General features: G+C 42.2%; 1 protein-coding gene across 3 annotated transcripts in view; it reads right to left on the reverse strand.

Moving 5' to 3' along the window:
* Positions 1 to 18,521, reverse strand: part of CRHR2 (corticotropin releasing hormone receptor 2) — a 138,448-nt gene that overhangs the window by 62,092 nt on the left and 57,835 nt on the right. The window lies entirely within an intron of this gene.

Consider the following 18,521-nt stretch of genomic DNA (forward strand, 5'->3'; position numbering starts at 1 on the left):
GGAGAGAAATGAATAACATAAACACAACAGCAGACTACAAGTTTTAAAGATATTGATTGATAATGTTTTCTTACAGTCTGTGAGTTCAGAAGACAGAAAAGGTATGAGAACAAAATTGCAAGAGAAAGCTCTACTATTGCTCTAGATAAACTATTGCCCTTCCGTTTATCCTACTGCAAACTAGGAGAAACATTCCTGGAGATGCTGATTTTCTGGAGTCTTCCTGTGCAACACTGTAACTGGGAAAACTTCAGCGAAGAACATGAGGAGCAAGATCAGCACATCTCCCAACCCTGGGACAGGTGGGGCGGGGTGGGGAGCACACAAGAATCTACCCCAAATTATTTCAGAAATGGGTATATCTAGGTTAGGATGTGTTCACCCACCGTCTCTGGAAAAGAAACCACTTCTGGTCTTTTTCCAGCTTTCCAGTTCTCTCAAAATGTAAGTGAAAACCAGAAATTACTTTACTGAAGCAGAGAGATTTCATGTCCAATTGCAATGTAACCCCGAGGAGCTCTGGGAACTGCATTTGGTAATACTGGGGGTGAGGAGGGGAGTTCAATTTCTGGCAAGAATTCCTCTTCATCCCAAGGAACTCTGAGGGGAAAACTATGCACTTTTGCCGTACAAACTACCTTCCTCTACTCATCAGAAGTACATCCAATTCCAAGCAATAAGTTTTTTTACATTCTTATTTTGAACTGTTTCTTAGAAACAAGAGAATTAAAATAAAACAGGAAATTCAGAAGGATCCCCAAAGGACAAATACAGGAGACTTCCTAATGAATTCTTCATGATGTTCTTTGCTGCCCTTTATCCAATTTCTTCTTGGGCCTTTGCCCTGGTCATTCAGTGCTAGAGCAGCACCCAGCCCTCTGGAAAATCAGATGTCAAATAAAGGCATTAGACTGAATGTTTCTAAAAGTTCTGTTGACAACAGCCTTTGAAAAAAAAAAAAAAGGTAAAGAGACTTTTGAAAAGGTGTTTTTTCTTACAGAGAAGGAAAGTCCACACGGAAAGCAACAAGACGCTCGAGATTACACCACATCCACACAGAGCACTGGATTTTTTACTGCTATTGTCTATTTGCACTTTTCCACTGTTTCTTTTTGGAGTGTCAAGGCCAAACAAAACAAAACAGTCTGAGTGGGATTGAGGTGGTAGGATCCAATTTACATCCCATCAAAGCCTTTGTATTTGTCCCATCCTTTGGCCAGTTGCTGATTTTGAGTCTCTGTAGCAAAATTCTGACTCTCCAGACACTGAGTGGGAACTTTTGGTGCTTAGTCGGACGTTGAGTCCCAATTCCAGGATGGTGCTCCTGTGAAACCCTTATTTTATCCATTCAAACCCCTGGTTTTATTCATTCTGACTCTTCATTTCCCTTGCTGTGCCTTTCCAGCTCAGGTGTGGAGAGCTCAAACACAATCAAGACTTAAGACATACAACCCACATCAAGGCAGTTCTTTGAGGAACTTTGAGTTTTCTGGGTTTATGAGCTGTCACACCAGATCTCCTACATGGTGACTATCTGAACAGGAGGAGGATAAAATCAAACTCTGAATTTCTCTAGTCCAGCATCTCCTCCAGAATCAGTCACTTCTCAGAAACAACGGCAGCAAGTAGATCAGACTTCTGGGAATATCTCATTCCAAACTCTGGTAGTCATAACTAATTTCTATCCCAGAGCAGAGGTCTTCTTTCTTCCTTTCTTCCAAATGTCTTACAGCATCAGCTCTAATAGCCACATGGAAAACAAGTTTCTGATCATACCGAATGTATTTTCATATATCTGTTTAAATAACACCATGCAGATCTTTTCACCCAATGCTTTAAAGGAGAAATACCTCATTTAGTGAGTGAGGTAACAGAGAGTAAGAGCCTCACTGAAGGCACCTGGAGGAAGCAGCTCTTGCTGACGCACAGATGAATCCCATGGCATGTAGCGAGTCCAGCCCTTTCTTGAGGATGTTGGATCAATCCCACATGCACTGGATAGAGGCTCCCTGTGCTCACAGACACTCAGTCACATCTGGCATGTGCTAAAATTCCTCTGTGTGCTGGTATAGCTCTGCACAGAAGACCCTGGATAAAATAACAGCAACTTCAAATAATCATGTGGGTGTTTCTCGTAGCAGCAAACAAGCAGCTGCTTCCTGACACCCCTGCTTACTGTCAAAGGCAGCTCAGAGAGGATGAGGAAATGCAGGCACTGCACTCAATGACAGGCTGATTTGCTGGGACATGCAGAGCTGTGGCAGGGATCAAAGCAGTGAAGAGATGCCAAAAATGACAGATCCATTGGTTCCATGAGAGGCAGCAATGGAAGTGACGTGTCCCCAGCTACAGGGTATGTAAAGGAAGAGGGAAACCAGCAATTTTCAGCACAGAAACGTGCTGAAAAATGTTCCTTCTCACCTGGTTTTCCAGTGAGAACTGGGATTAGTGTGCTTTGTGCTAGAAGCATTCCTGCTCTGAGCTTTGAAGCACTGTGTATGGAAAGAGACTGGATTAAGTTCAGTTTTTCTTAATGATTGTCACTAAAAATCAGGAAAAAAATGGAAGAATCATGATGGAGAATTCCATTGTAGATACAAACAGTGAATGCCCAGGAAAAAAAGAGCAGTTACATGATCTTTCTAGGGCAACTAGAGCTAATTATAAATACAAAGAAATAGAGCTATTAGAACCATTTTTTTTTCCTAGTTGAAAAACAATTGTGTAAAGTTTCATTTTCTTTGACAAATGACATACTTTCTCTTCTTATAATTTCTCCTTCCTTGCTGACTTTGTTCTAAGGAAAAAATATACAAAATAAAGAGATATTTGGTGGTTACAACATGTGGCTATTTGTGCTCTGTGTGCATTTTCACTCACAAAATACAACTGGACAAGCAGATTTAATGTTCATGCAAACCAATAACGAGTAGTAGATGAGTCATGAAGGCACAGGCAACACTCAGTCATTATCCACAGAGCTTCTGACACATCATCCAAAATCCATTTCCCTGCTTCAGTCGATGGTCTCTTCCTTGATTTTGGAAATGTTGATTTCCTTTTGGTGTAGATTTGTGGCACTTGATTTCTTCTGCTTAACTGTCAGTCCAGGGGATGGGCAAGGAGGTAAAAAGGAACTCCCTGAATAGGAAGGAATATGCAGAAGAGCTCAGGTTGTCACTTGGGTTGCTGTTAGCTTCCAGAAAATGTATTTCATCCCCTCCAGGCCTGTCAACACTAGATATGCATTTCCCTATTTCCTCTAAGAGCTGATCATAGTCATGTTCCACCAGTAAGACCAATGACAGCAAACAGAGCCCAGATGCACATCCCAAGGACAGCACAAGTGCCAATGTTTGCAGCTTTAAGGTGTCATAAAAGGGATCTCCACCCCTGAAAAACTTTGTGCCACATGCCAGGAAGGGAGGTAAAAGATCTGAGCATGACTACAGCAAGGCCTTGGCAGGAGCAGAACTGGGATATCTTGTTCCTTCCAACCAGCCACCCACAGCAGGAACAGGGACTATTCTCTGTATGAAGCTCCTGTAAAAAGCAACGCTTGCTGAGAAGTCCTAGGTGCCAATTCTCCCTGACTCCAGCTTTTGGGGAAGGAGTGTCCAGCTCAGCCTATTTATTTTATGGATCTTCTCTGAATATATTCAAAGAAGCAACCACATAACTACAAGAATGTCTCACTTTTGTGCATTTGCATACACATGCCCACACTATGTAGAGCTTTTTTCTTAGTGGAGTAGAACAATTTGAAAGCAACTGAGAAATTCCAAGGTGGAGAGCAAAAGATCCTTGAATGGAGGAAAAAAAAGTTGTATTTATCCAAATAAACAGTTACAATAATCTTTCTATTTTCAGGGTGATGCAAATTTTAAGAAAGATCAGTGTTATCTGTTGTTTCATTAAAGAGAAGCTGATCAACCCATATTTGAGCACTGTAGCCCCAAAAATAATGGATAGTGATTTTCATCTGACATGAAGGACATGAGAGAAGCTCACAGGCTTTATTTATTAATTTTTAAGGACTCCTCACTCTCCAGTGTTTGATAAAGGGGGGAGACATCCAAACTATTTACTGCTTTGCCCATAACCCCTTCAGCACCCCTGCAACTCAGTACCAGTATCACAAGACTAGTTCTGGGCAAACTTGCATGGGATGTGAGCAGTTTTTCACTAATAAGCTCAAGGACCTTTATCCCAGAACTGCACTGTGGCTTTCAGGCATCTAAACTCATGCAAAATGAACTCCTCCCAATCATGTTACACTTTATTAACAACTCTGCTAGACACTCATCTAAAAAGCCCCCAGTGTGTGTCTGAACAGCAAATGGAGCAGCCAACAGTCAATATTTGTCATCTCAACTGTGATTTTTCTGCTACTTAGAAAGCACTGAATTCAGTGACTGTGGCAAGTCTCAGCATTCAGTGTAACTGCTTGGAAACTGCAAGGGCTCACGTGAAGGCTGGACTTAAAATACTGATAACCAGTAACACCAGACAGCAGAAGTACACACAAAGTAAACACAGAGCAGCTACAAAGGCTGTGCCAACACACGGGCTGAAAGCTGTGGCCAGTTCTGGGCTCCCCAGTACAAGAGACACACGGACATACTGGAGAGAGCTCAGAGGAGGAGCACGTGGTGATTAAAGGGGCTGCAGCATCTCTCCTTTGAGGAAAGGATAAGAAAGCTGGGGCACTTCACTCTGGGAAAGAGAAGGCTCAGGGGGGTTTGCTAATGTATTTAAATACCTGAAGGCAGGGTGCAAAGAGGATGGATCCAGGCTCTTTTTTTTCCCCAGTGCCAGGAGCAGCGGCCATGGGCATGAGCTGAGAAACAAAATGTTCCACCTGAACACCAGGGAACACATTTTTGCTGTGAGGGTGAGGGAGCACTGGTTGCCCAGGGAGGTTGTGGAGTCTCCCTCCTTGTAGATATTTAAAAACTATCCAGACACGGTCCTGGGCAACTGGCTGTAGGTGGCCCAGATGACCTCCAGTGGTCACTTCCACCCTCAACCATCCCCTGATTCTGTGATTAACAGGATACTATTACCTTCTGGAACAACTTTAAAACACAGCTTAGGTACAACCTTTTACATCAGTTTAAGAGGTAAAACCTTGACCTTAATTTCATTTCTAACTGCGGATGAGGTTGCATTTCCGAACGGAATATGTAAGGAAGAGTGTTTGATTAGTGCTATTCTTTATCTTTTGTTGTTGTTGTTGTTGCTTTTTTATTGATCCTGCTGAAGAACATAAAGCCTTTTAGGTAGCAGTAACTCAATATGTATGGATTGGCCTGGTGGCTTGTGTTAGTCAGTAAAAGTCCATTAAAAGCACGAAGCAAACAAGAGACAAGAGACAGGAGCACCGGGTAAAGGTAAGTGGATGTAATTCCCAGCAGGAAGTTAACCACACCATTCCAGTCATTAGCAGGTGAAAGACAGTTCCAGACAATGCAAGCAGGCACTGCTGTAATGGATCTTGTCCTTGACAACTGGAACTAAGCTGGGTTTGAAGAAGCTTTTCATCGTCTTGCTGTCTCTCATGTAGATGATTTTCTGAGTAGGTTTACGCTTCCAGTTATCACTAAAATGGAAATCCAGCTTCTCTAACTGCCTTTTGTCCTGGATCCCACACACACATGGAGTCTTGAGACAAGTTCACCTGCTATTGGAGTGAAGGGAATAAACAGGCAAATGAATAAATAAATAAAAGACAGCCTGAGTTAAGCTGGGCACAGCTAAGGGTATCCGACTGCTCTGGCAGCTGATCCATGGGAGCTGGCAGCCAAGCTGAAATGAAGGGTCCATCAGTCAGGAAACTGGAACCCCCACTGAACAAAATCCCTGGAAAGTCCAAGGTGTTGGAAAGTGCAGAGAGCAGTGACTCTGGCAGCCTCAGAGACTCCCAGGTGCAGCAAACACCTGAAAGGGGACAGTGGCTCATGTCACCCATCTCCCCAGTAGGATTTGTTCAGTCCAGATTTAAAAGCCTAAGCCCCAAGAATTTCTGGCAATTGCTTTGTAAAACTATTGCAGACAGTCTATTAAATCTCTCCACTGTTTTGTGTTTGGGTTTTTTTTGTTAATATCCTAGATATATATTTTTTCCTCGCTCTTTAAGACAACTACTGAACTATTTTTGCCCCTATACTGCCCTCTGACCAAGTTTAGCAATTAGTCTTCTTTTTCAGGGTGTGTTAGTTCTGCATATTTACCGTAGGTGGAGTTCAACCTTTTAATTTTAAATATCCACTTGCATTCAGCACATCTCACCAGTCCTTTCCTACTCTGCCTTCAGGGCACAGCAAAGCAGCCAGTCAATGGTGCCCCCAAAATGGAGGTGTTTATGCCAAGTTTGCCAGTGGAAAAGAAGCCCAAATAAGTGAGGTTTTCCCTTAGATATGCAACATTAAAATAGGTTCTGTGAAATGCTGGCCTGTCTAATCAGAAAAGACAGCAGAGGAAACCTGTCTTGTCTCAGTACCAGGCTTAAAGCTGGATGACATTTTCTGAGCTGAATAAATGAGTTTTGAGATATACAGTTATGGGGCAGCAAAAGTCACTTGACAGATCAGGTAAATCTGACCCAGGTTTTTATGCCCCAAGGAAAACTTTTAGAAAAATCCAAAGAACACAGCAGTAACACAAATCAAATATTCCAGGAGAGAATATTGTAGTCCATTAGTCACTCACAACATGGAGCACTTCAACTCTGGTCCTTCCTCTGCTGGATTTCAAGAGGAACTTGAATCCAGTTTCAGGAATTTATTTCCTTCAGAGTGTCCTAATCACTGGGACACTGCAGGATTCTCCCAGCGTCTCCTCCAAATAACTTTTGTTCATTTAATCTTTAAACAAGACAGTTTGCTTGGCATTAAGCAAAACCATGATCCCCAGTAAATCCAACAGGAACTGCATGATATAAATTCCCCAGACTGGCTGCCCAGATTTCATAGGATTCAGATCAAACAGGAGACAGAAAAAAACCTATGTTGCATAAAAGATAGCTCACTTCATGTATAGACTATTCTTAGCCCTTTTTGTCTCAGAAAAAGTCTCAGAAAAACAGAAAGCCTCTAAAAATAGGGGCTGAATCATGGGGCTATAAATTATTTATTCATGTGCCACCCTCTTTGGTGTTTTTTTCCCTGATTGTTGCAGTGACAAGGCAGAGCCAGGTAGGATTCACAATGCATCAGTACACTGCTTACTATTTCTAGACATCTTAAGTGACAGTGGCATAATTGTGACAGCAGCCAGACATCCAGGAGATTGGGTGGTGGTGGGGGGAAATCTCTCTCCACTTACTTTGTCAATGAGGGATATTCTGACAAAAATAAAGAGAGGCAAGAACAGTTATCCAACCAAGGCTTATCACTTTGTACATCAGCCAACATCAGCCTGAAAGCCAAGCTTTGTGCAGAGTTTTTCTTAGATGTCACAGTTAGGTTTGTTTTTTGTTTTGTTTTGTTTTTTTTTAACATTTATGCAGAATTATAATGCACTTATAGGAGAGTCTTGGAAGGCAGATAAGTAAGACTTCAGGCAAGAAATGTTCCCCCAAAAAATTATTTCTAAACTCAGCTCTATCTGGCTCACCAACCTGATGTCTCTTCAGGCTTTCAGGCACATAAGAAACTCTAATGAGTTTTCTATTGTTTTTCTTTGCCAAGAAGTCCTAAGAAGGTTCACCAGAAGCTCAAGCAGCCCAATTATGCTCACTTGCTGTATCGATTTCCTACCTGCTAAAAAGCTCAAGTGGTTCACCCGGGTCATATAACATGTCAGAAGGCAAGGAAGAAACAGAACCTTTCAGAAGTTTAAAAGTCCTCCAGACTTCCTCAGAGTTTAGAAAAACACTTCTCTGGGTTTGTAGCCCAAGGCACTCCCTGTTAGACTGACAAAGATTAAGGGCACCTGAGGAATTCAGTTCTGTTTGTCTGTACACGGAATCAATGAATGGTTTGGGTTGGAAAGGACCTTAAAGATCATCCATTTCCAGCCCCCTGCCACAGGCAGAGACACTTCCACTAGACCAAGTTGCTCCAAATCCCCTCCAGCCTGGCCTTGAACTCTTCTTGCCTTACACTGGGGCTGCCTGGCAGCAAATATTGCCATTTGGGCACCTTAAAAAAGATCCCAGAGACCGAACTGCACAGAACTGTCAGAAAAGTGGCTCTTTTTAACTTTGTGTAATGAAATACCTGCTAATACAAAACCTTACACAAAAGAAAATACACTCTTTTTTTTGTTTGTGACTTTCCAGTCCCTTGAAACTCAACCCCCCAACTCAGAAAACACAACTTCTTGCCATATTTTTCACCCCTTTCATTCCTCCTGGGTTAACAAATACTGTTCCATAAAATATAGCTCTTTTATAGTACACATTCTGTTTCTTTACAGCTTTGTTTTGACTTGTTTCAGGATTGAGGTGTGGGCAGTTGTAGGCAGTCCCCAGACTCTTGCCCTTTCCCAAAACAATCACTCCTCAGAAGGATCACTGGGGACTCATCCTGGAAGCTGCTTTCTTTGCCTCAATTGCTTACAGCTCCCGTGGTAACCCTTCTATTAATAACTCAATAAAAATGAATTATTATTCAATTATATAGTTATTATCTGCTATTAATTTCCTTAGGAAATTATTTCATGTCTTGTGATTAAGAAAACTCTTGTTCTGAAATGTCAGGACTGTGCTGTTGCAGATAAAAGATAAAACTGAGGGAACATCAAGAAGACAGGGAGAGAGAACCAAGAGAACAGGCTCACCAGCATCTGATAAATGCTCAGTTAATCCTGCTTTCAGAAACCTGCAAGTGCACAGTTTTTGTCCTTACACTAATTGACAGGACAGGGTTTGGGCCACATGTGTCAAAAGCACTAAAGGAGGGGGAAAAGGAAAATAATCCCTCCTTTTCAGTGCTTATCAAAAAGTGCAGCTTATCGCTGCAGTGCCTAAATTAAAAGTATCCCCTGTAACAGCCTGCAAAGTTCATCTTTTTCCAAAACTAATGGAGGTTATTTGCTTCTGTAACTGTGTTACTGAGCTGAACTTGTGGGGAATATGCAGGATGAGTCTGCAGCCTGCCAAGGCTATTTGCACTCTGCAGATAATTCCCTGAGACAGCATATCCCCAAAGGTGAATGCACACAGAACCCAAAGATCTCCAACTCAGACCTGCCTGTATTTTTAAGCAGCAAGATAAAAGAGGGAGATGAGGAAGCCATCTGAGTTGAATGATTCCTCAGGTTATCATCTTTTCCCTTCACCCGGTTTTCAGCACAAGAAAAAAAAATAAACAAGGAAAAACCCCCCCAACAAAATAATAATAATAAAAAAAACGAACAAAAACACACACACACACAAAAACCCCCACAAAAACGAAACAAGCAAACCAGACCCCCCAATCAAACCTCTTAATTTCTAGCTGAACATAAAGCAGAAATTATTTGACCCCCTCAAAAGCTGTTGCAAAATAGAAGTCTGACATTCACGCTGGGCTTATCATTTCCACACAGAGCTATTCAAATTAATCTTTGGTGAAAGGCCAGGTATCACACACAGACTTCTACTATCACTTCTACTTCAGCAAGTCACAGAAACTTGGATTGCTGGAAGTTAAAAGACCACCCAGGAGCAGTCTTTCTTCATGTTTGCCCGTTCTTATATTCCTCTCTACAGATTAAAGAGCTCAAGATTAAGACATAAATTCTACTGTCCTGATGCAGATGCTCATGTGGGTGAAGGCTATAATCTCCATGCTGCTAAGTAGACACCCAGCACTGTTTGCTGTCCATGGTATCCACTCAATCCAGGCCATGAAATAGCACTAAATTCTCCAGTTTAAGCTAGTTAATTAGTCCCAAAATTGCAGACAGCACAGTCTAGACAGATTCAGCTGATCTGCGGCCATTTACTTTATGGAGATGAATTATTCTTCCATTTACTCCACCTCTACTGACAATAAGGGGAATTTAATCACCTAGAACAACTTCACAATGACACCTAAATTGAGGTGTTTGGGCTAAACAAAGCACTGGCCTGGATGGGCCTGTAATTTGAAGTGGAACAATCACTCTATGTCTGTTTTAAAGACTTCCCTCACTTGACTCTGGGTGATGCAATTGTTTTAAGAAACAGGCTATCATCCAACTAATTAAAGTTTGTATGGATCAAGCACAGATTACTAGGAAAGATTCTATAGCCCAGAACACTTCCACCTACAGAGAGGGAACTTCCACCAGCATAGCTGCCTAAAAAAACATCAGGGAGAAAGGTGCAGTCTAAGAAAAAGTTCCCACTGCTGGTTATTCCAACAGATCATTAATTCTCCTTTTGTTGAGTAGTGGGAGTGAGTTCCTGTGGAGCCCTGGGACTGGAGGAGGAAAGTCATTACCCAGGGGTGAAGCCCAATTTGTTTCTGAGCTCGACAGACTAGAAAGAGCACAGAGCTATGAAACTTCCTGCCTAACCCACCCTTCTGGAAGGCTGGCAGGGCACAGGCTGGTAATGATGTTTGCTCTTTGTAGTAATTGCTTCTTGAAATTCAGAATTCAATTAGTCACTTGCCTGTAATTACTGAATGCACAGAGAGATGGCAGTGACAATGAGAGGTGTAACTGTACTTTATTACCTGTAGTAAGGCACTGTGGAATCGAGAAACATTAAGGTCTGATTAACACAGTAGTGGGAGGGAGAGGAAAGGAGCTTGAGGCTGGAGTTCTCCTAGGACAGGCAACTGAGAAGACAATTTGTAGAACCTGTGGAAGGAAATCAGGTCCTGTGTGCAGGGCCTTCCTCTGGCCAAGTTTTTGCTGAGGTGAGTCGGGAAAGTGTGAAGGAATGTTCTTCTCACAGAGCCTTCACTGCCTGGAATTTATGCAGGAATTTGGGGGCTGCAATCACAAAAGCAAAGCAGCAGCAGCTGTGTGAATGATTCATGACGGAGCACAGAGTCAATGCTCACTGGGAATGCTGCTCCCAGAACTCTGCAAAAAGAATGAGAAAGGTGGTTGAGAAAAGGAGGTGGTGATTAGGGATGAGACTAAGATTCCAAAATGCACCCCTTCATGGGATTATTTGCCTGGCAAGGTTCAAATGTTTTTGACATGGAATTCAGATGACACCTCCAGTCCAGCAGCAGAGGCTGCAAGAAGAGAACAGCACATGGGAGAGACAAGGGCCCTCAGGAAATAAGGGCAACCCAGGAAGAGAAGGGAAGATATCACACAGAACACAGGGAATGAGTCTGCTTAAAAGGCCAAGAGGATCTGCAAAACCTGATTATCACTGAGTCAGCACTGGGGATTCGCCTCTCCCACAGCAACATCCACCAGGAACAGCCGCTTGGCCTTGCAGGGATTTTCTTTGTTAGTTACCTTCCTTTTTCTTTTAATTTACTTTTATTTCAAACTCTTCCCCAGATCATAGATCCAGCATTTTATACGAGGCCTCGCCTTGTTGAAAACTACGGTCTTACAGGATGGTTCAGACAGATCCTGTCACACTTGCACGTCTCGGGATGTCTGGACAAAAACACAACATACGCTGCTGACAGCTTACGCTGTGTTTGGTTGCCAGAAAGCACCAAGCCTTCCCTAAGCCTAAATATTCATCAGGGGAGTGCAGGGAAGAAACAGACTGTCTGCAAGACAAAAAAAGACTGCAAGTACGAGACGGGTGACCATTTGCCAAAGCAATCCCCGCCAGCTTTCATGTAACTAAACCTGATACAAGAATATAAAAATTCCAGATGTTTCTTGGCAGGCACGAGCCCATTTTGCTCGGCCACAATTCCCCTTCTAAAAATGGAAGTTTAAGAAGGGGATGAGAACGGGCAAGTTCTCCCGATCTCTGTGAAGTGAGTTTGATGTTTCTCAATAAAACCCCTTCCCTAATCATACTATTTTACAGGATGAGCAAAATATTCAGCAACACCCAGAGCCTGAATTTTGATTGTGGAGACGACTGCTGATGTGAAGGTTATAAATAGCTTCTTTAGGTCATCACAGATTGGGTTTGTTTGAGACGAGAAAGTAAAGTCCCTGCAGATACAGGGAAATACAACAGTAATTCTGAATCTTAAAGGCCTATTGCAGACACTAATAGTGCTATATTTTCAGCTGATTATCTCACTCTCTATAAATACCCACCTTCTCCCACTGGTAAGCAGAAAAAGGTTTAAAAACAACTTTGTGGAAACACTTGCCAGGAGAAAAGCAACACCCACCTCAGATCTTCCTTCTTACACAGTCACAATGAGGAACAGGAAACTTTCATTAAACAAGTTACCTCAAGGAGCACCTGAGAGAAATAATACTTCATGTAATGTTTGTTAGTACTGGACAGTACACCAGGAAATTTGGGTTGCAAGTGATATCAAAAAAGAAGTGGGAAAGTGTGAGATTGATTTTGAGAGGGAACTGTGAAGGACCATATTGTTCTCTAGGGATTGTTTTCATGCTCATGCCACCTTATCAGCCAGAAAAGGCAGATCAAAGATATGCATTTGGCTCTCTGAGACTGAGATGGAACTGTCTGCAGTGCTCCTTAGTCTCCAGTCCAGCTTCCCAAGACATCTCCCAGCCCCCACACAAGTGATCCTTCACAGGACATTTCCCCATGCACAAGGAGTTGAGCGATCACATGTTGGACAAGAAGACCACGAATAATCTGCAAAAGGCAGGTGGAAGAGAGGAAAGGAGGCTGCTCCCCTGACATAACCTGATTAATACAATGCATCACTCATTTGGAAAACCTGCTGTTATGTAGGAAGGTGCTTTCTTATCACCTGATAATTATTGTCTCTTTGGGGGTTTGAAATGGCATGGGAGGCAGAAAGGAAATTTAACATCTCTTCTAATTTTATAGTGTATAAAGGGTGCTGTCAGCACATGCTGTGACAGTCTAAGAAAAGCATTTCACCAGCTTCATTTCTTGGCTAAGCTCTCTGAAGAATCTTAAGAGCCTGAGCTTATTTCAAGTAGGGATGATTAGGGAGCCATCTCTGAACCATCCCATGTGGGTTTGGGTTCACTGTAGCCTGGCAAATGTGATGTGGCAGCTTCAACATCATCACATGCATCGTTGTAAGTCCCATGTAGCTGTGGTCTCATGGCTGTCTGTAACACTCAAACAGCTTTGGGAAGTGTTGCAGTAAACAGGGGGATGTATTTGTGTACAGAGAGAACATGAATTGCGCTCCCAAACCTGTGGGGGAAGAGAAAATGCTCTCTAGAACAGGAGCTGCTCATCCACGAGAAGAGAACCATACAATTGGCACCACGACACAAACTTCCCAGAGCTGGTTACGTGTCACCTGCAGGTTCTGCAGTGTCTGAAAAGGGAAGGCTGGTGACACTCTGTGTCCAAAATTGGCACTAACAAAGTTGGCAGAGAACACGATTCCCTTTGATTAATTCTCCATGACTACAAGGAAGTGGATGGAAAGAATAAGTCATCTCATGTTGACACCAAACACAGCATACATTGCTTTACACACGGGGCAATAACATTAGGCTTATGATATAAAATCTCACAGTATAAAAAAAGGACAGAACAACCTCCTCCTGATCCCCAAATATATTCTAGACACCTCTCAGACCACAAAAAGAAAAAAATGACACTTCTCATTGTTTCAACTTAGCTCAGGTTTTTCCTCAACATTCCTTCATTTCCAGTCAAGTTTCCCCTCACTCTGTACCAATCTGAAAGACCATTTTTTACTTTGCTTTAAATCATTAGGAAGAAATTATTTACTGGTAAGAAATTCTACCCTGTGAGGGTGGTGAGGGCCTGGCACAGGCTGCCCAGAGAAGCTGTGGCTGCCCCATCCCTGGGAGTGTCCAAGGCTGGGTTGGACAGGGCTTGGAGCAACGTGGGATAGTGGAAGGTGTCCCTGCCCATGGCAGGGGAGTTGGAATGAGATGACCTTTAAGGTCCCTTTCAGCCCAAACCGTTCTGTGTCTTTAAAAAGATTTATCATTTCCTTTCAACAAAGAGAGCAATTAGATCAGGTAAAATATGTTTGAAAGTGCTCATTCACCTAGGAGAAGTGTTTAGTGCTCATCATTTACTTCCGTTTAGCTGAGACTCTCCCATTTAGACACTTACTGACTACTTTGGTAATAGATTTTCTTTTATGAAAAGAAAAACATTACTGAGAACTCATACATTACATCTCTTACACTGAGACAGATTTATCCACAGTACCATTTCCATTTCAATCACAAAATGAGCTCCCCAAGAGCTAATCGAGTGAGCAATACTTAACCAGTTTGTAGTCAAGTGAGGACTGCTTAATTGATGTTCTCCTTGGTACCAAAACATAAAATCTTAAATCTCAAGTTTGCCGTGAACAACTGTGCTGTAGAATAACAAAACACAAAAAGACAACGACCAAACAAACAAAAACCAAACAAACAAAAAACCAAACCAAAACAAACAGAGAAAATAATGTTTGAAGAGAGAGAGAAACTGCATTGGACTTCAAAGAAACCGAAGTGCCCGAAAAAGTGTCTTTAATTTAAAACACTTTTCAAAGTAACACAGCTTTGACTTCCTCTGCTAAATAATAATGAGCTACTGAGTTGTATATCAAACATGGGAAAGGTGATATGGTGATACTAGGGTTGTTTTCTTTGATAGGTGAATTAAAAGGTTTAAAAGGTAACTACTTTGTTTTTAAAGGTAGGGTGAAACTTTTGATTACATTTAAAGAACAATGAATTATGTTCTACAGCAATACAACTTTCATGTACACCTTATGAACAGAGTACAGAAAACCTACACAATCTTGCTGAAAAGTATGTCAGCTTGACAAGTTTAGTCCTACTTTTAATTTAATGTGACCACGAAAACATCTGCAGTGCAACACAAAAACTCTGCACAAATGAGCATCGACATCCTGAAGCCTCTTCTCTAAGAAAAATAAGCAGTCACTTACAGCTTCCTACTGGAAATGTTCATTTTGGCCCAGTGCCTCAGGAGACTAACTCAGTGCTGCTCTGTTAGGCTCTAACACTGTTTGGTCCAATTTTTACTCTATGAATTTTATTTTAAAACAGTGCAATTGGGAGACCCGGTCTATCTCCAATTGCTCTATCATTTGCTAAATAGGCAAAGACCTTCTGGAAGAGCTATGGATTTTCCTTCAGTCCTGCATTTGCCACCCCTGAAGGCAGGAAATTCTGTAGGTGGGTGAGAGCTCATCTCTAGACAAGAGAGGACGAGAGGAATAAAGAAAAGGGGAAAAAAAGCTTTTTAAAAAGTAAAAAAATGTGGTATAAAGATCCATAGTGTTACATTCTAATTAGCTGTTCTCAGCCAGTCTGGCAAGGCTCTCTAATTAGCTGTCACAAACCAGGCCTAAATAATTCTATTAATTCCCTTTTTGCCTGTACTGCAGTGATGACTCTCCAAGCCCATCCAAGCAGCCTGTCCATCTTCAAGCCAAGAAAGAAAGACTTTGCTTGTTTTCAACCATAGAAGCAAGCAGTACAGATGTGGAAACTTCTGGGATTATTGCCAAAGATGGACACGTTCAGAGGGTGATTTTTCTCTCTGCATCTTTCTGTGTTGACCAGCAATGGAGTTGAGGAGACAGCCTTTGACCAGTCATCACTCAGAGATGGCTCAAGTTCAGTGAGATAAATCCCACCTTCTGTGTATTAGGCAATCAGAAATTATTTTGGGTCTTGAGGTCCAGCAAGTACAATGCTACAGCTTTCTGGTATTGAGCCTAGAAGAATTCTAAGGTAATGAAATCTAAATGGAATTGCACATTCTTTCAGGATGGGTGGGATGTGGCACCCTAAGGTGCCCACAAGACCATGCAGCAAGGCACAGCTACAGAAGTTAATAAATACCTCCTGAATCTTTAATCCCTCTATGGTTTTAGCAGGAGCAGTGAGGGGCTAATACCCACAAAAGAACATTTTGAGTCTTACAAATCAGATGATTTCTACTGAAGTGGCATCTGGGGGTTTTGTACAGCACTGACTTGAGTTACAGCAGCAGAAGCCTCAGGCACAGACCCAGACCCTCACGGTGCTGTGACTGAAAACAGCACCTTTCCAAAATTTCTCTGAGCTCAGGCTACGAAGAAACAGTGTAAGAATAAGAAACCAGAGGTGGAGTGCAAGATCCAAGCCAGGCAGTGAGAGGACTGCAAATAGCATAACAAAAAAACCCCACCCAGTCACAGAGCACAGCCGGTCACAAACACGGCTGCTCCGGGATGGATTTGCCATCAGCCTCCATCAGATCCACACAGCACAGAACAAACCTTCATTCCCAGAGAAGTGATGACCACAGTGAGCACAGCAAGGGAAGGATGGCTTTTATGGAAGTGCTCCTGACGCTCGTGTAAAGGAGGGCTATGAAGATGGTAAAGGGCCTTGAGGGGAAGCTGCACCAGGAGGGGCTGAGGGCACCTGGTCTGTTCAGCCTGGAAAAGAAACTGAAGGGAGAAGAACTCTTAGAAGTTTATGACTTCCTCATGAGAGGAAGCAGAGGGGAAGGCACTGATCTCTGCTCTGTGAGGACCAGTGATAAGACCTGAGGGAATGCCATGAAATTGTGTCAGGGGAGGTTTAGGTTGGATATTAGGAAAAGGTTCCTCCCCCAGAGGGTGGTTGGGCACTGAACAGGCTCCCCAGGGCAGTGGGCACAGCACCAAGGCTGACAGAATTCAAGAAGTGTTTGGACAATGCTCTCAGGCACAGTGGGGCTCTCCTGTGCAGGGCTAGGAGTTGGACTTGATGATCTGGTGGGGTCCCTTCCATCTCAGGATATTCAGTTTCTATGAGTCTATAAAAACCTGTCTCAACCCATCCATAACAAAAACTTAAATGCCCCATCCCTGGAAGTGTTCAAGGCCAGGCTGGACGGGGCTCTGAGCAAGCTGGTCTAGTGGAAGGTGTCCTGCCCATGGCCAGAGGGTAGAACCAGATGATCTTTAAGGTCCCTTCCAGCTCAACCCATTTTATGATTCTGTGAGCAGGCATTTCACAGCTGAACCTTCATTTCCCCTGCTGTGCCCTAAAAAGAGAGATCTGCTACAAAACATTTCCCAAACGAAAGGTTAGTGAGTAAAAGGTGACTTTTACTTGAGTAGTTCCCATTAAAGACTTTAAAATGAAATCATTACCAAGATTTTTTTTTCTTGTCAGCTATCTGATTTTAATTATATGATGTGAAATGAGATCATTCGATGCACTACCCTTACACTCTTCTCCTCTTAAAATAGGATCTGAATCTTTTTATAGATAGAAGATTCTTTAAGTAATTACACATGAAGTGTTTCAGATAAAGTGTCTTTTCCTTTCCTGTGCAGAAGAATTTATCTTCTGATCAATCAATAGAAGAAGGTTTGCAGATTTTTCTAAGGAGAGTACAAAGGTAACTTAAATTTGTTCTCGTTATTTTTGAAACGTGAAGGAGATGGGATATATATCATATAACAGTTTCTTCTGGTCATCACCTATGAAATTCAGTTAATCATTGTATTTAGCTGTTAAATGACTGTACATCATGAATATGACAGAAAAAACATTTAACTTCAGAGAATTACTCAGAATTCAGCTGAGTCTAAGAGAAGGATACAGCTCTGTTACCTTAGTACTGAAATCACTTATGAAAACTATTCACAGGATGCTTCAGACTGCAGAGAATGCTGCTTGATTACATGTGACCACAGCCAGATTACAAATCCTTCTTTAAATCTTTCTATCTTCTTCATTTTTCCCTACTTTCTTCGCACTTATACTTTTGTCCATCCTGAAATGGTGTTGTTCATGATCTGTCAAAATAACTGGTCTCAGAGCTGAGGCACTGAGTGACACAGAAAGCATTTGTAGAAGGATTTGGGGAGCTATATAGTGGCAGTGTAAAAGACAACTTCCCTTGTGATAAATGTGAGGGAAATGGATTCACAAATGCTGCTGAAACAGTGGATGCTGAAGCTCCTCAAGGTCTGTTGAATGGAGAGCAGTTAGTGAAGGAAAGCTTGGAAAAGCTTGGAAAGCTTCCTCAACAATCAGCTGGTGGCACCAGACTGGAATGAGAGCCTCACCTTTGGAGCTAAGTTAGAGAAGGCAGAAACACACACCCAGCCTTTACAGCCCTGTAGAATTTTAAGGATTATTGTCAAATAGGACATGATATCAGAAACTTCAGGAAAGTTTAGAAATATCTGTAGGGAAGGATGATAATTACTACAGATCAGTGACTTCGTTTCAACAAAAGATGATCAATTACGAAATTCTTTGAAGTAAGACACTAACCTAGAATTTCAGGTAAAAATAACACCAGTTTAGTCTGGTGTCTCTATTTTGGGAAAGGACATGTGCTACAGGCAGAGAGAATTTCTCCACGACTTCACTGAGCTGTAAGAGATAAAAGTGTCTCTGAGTCAGCACACTGAATTATTTCCTGAGACTGAAAACCAGTAAGTGTATTTAGCTATAAACCACAGGGCAAATTTAAAACATTTACAAACTGGTTT

This window comes from Myiozetetes cayanensis, unplaced genomic scaffold (genome assembly GCF_022539395.1).
Source record: "Myiozetetes cayanensis isolate MyiCay16 unplaced genomic scaffold, myiCay2020 scf1, whole genome shotgun sequence".
NCBI classification, from domain to species: domain Eukaryota; kingdom Metazoa; phylum Chordata; class Aves; order Passeriformes; family Tyrannidae; genus Myiozetetes; species Myiozetetes cayanensis.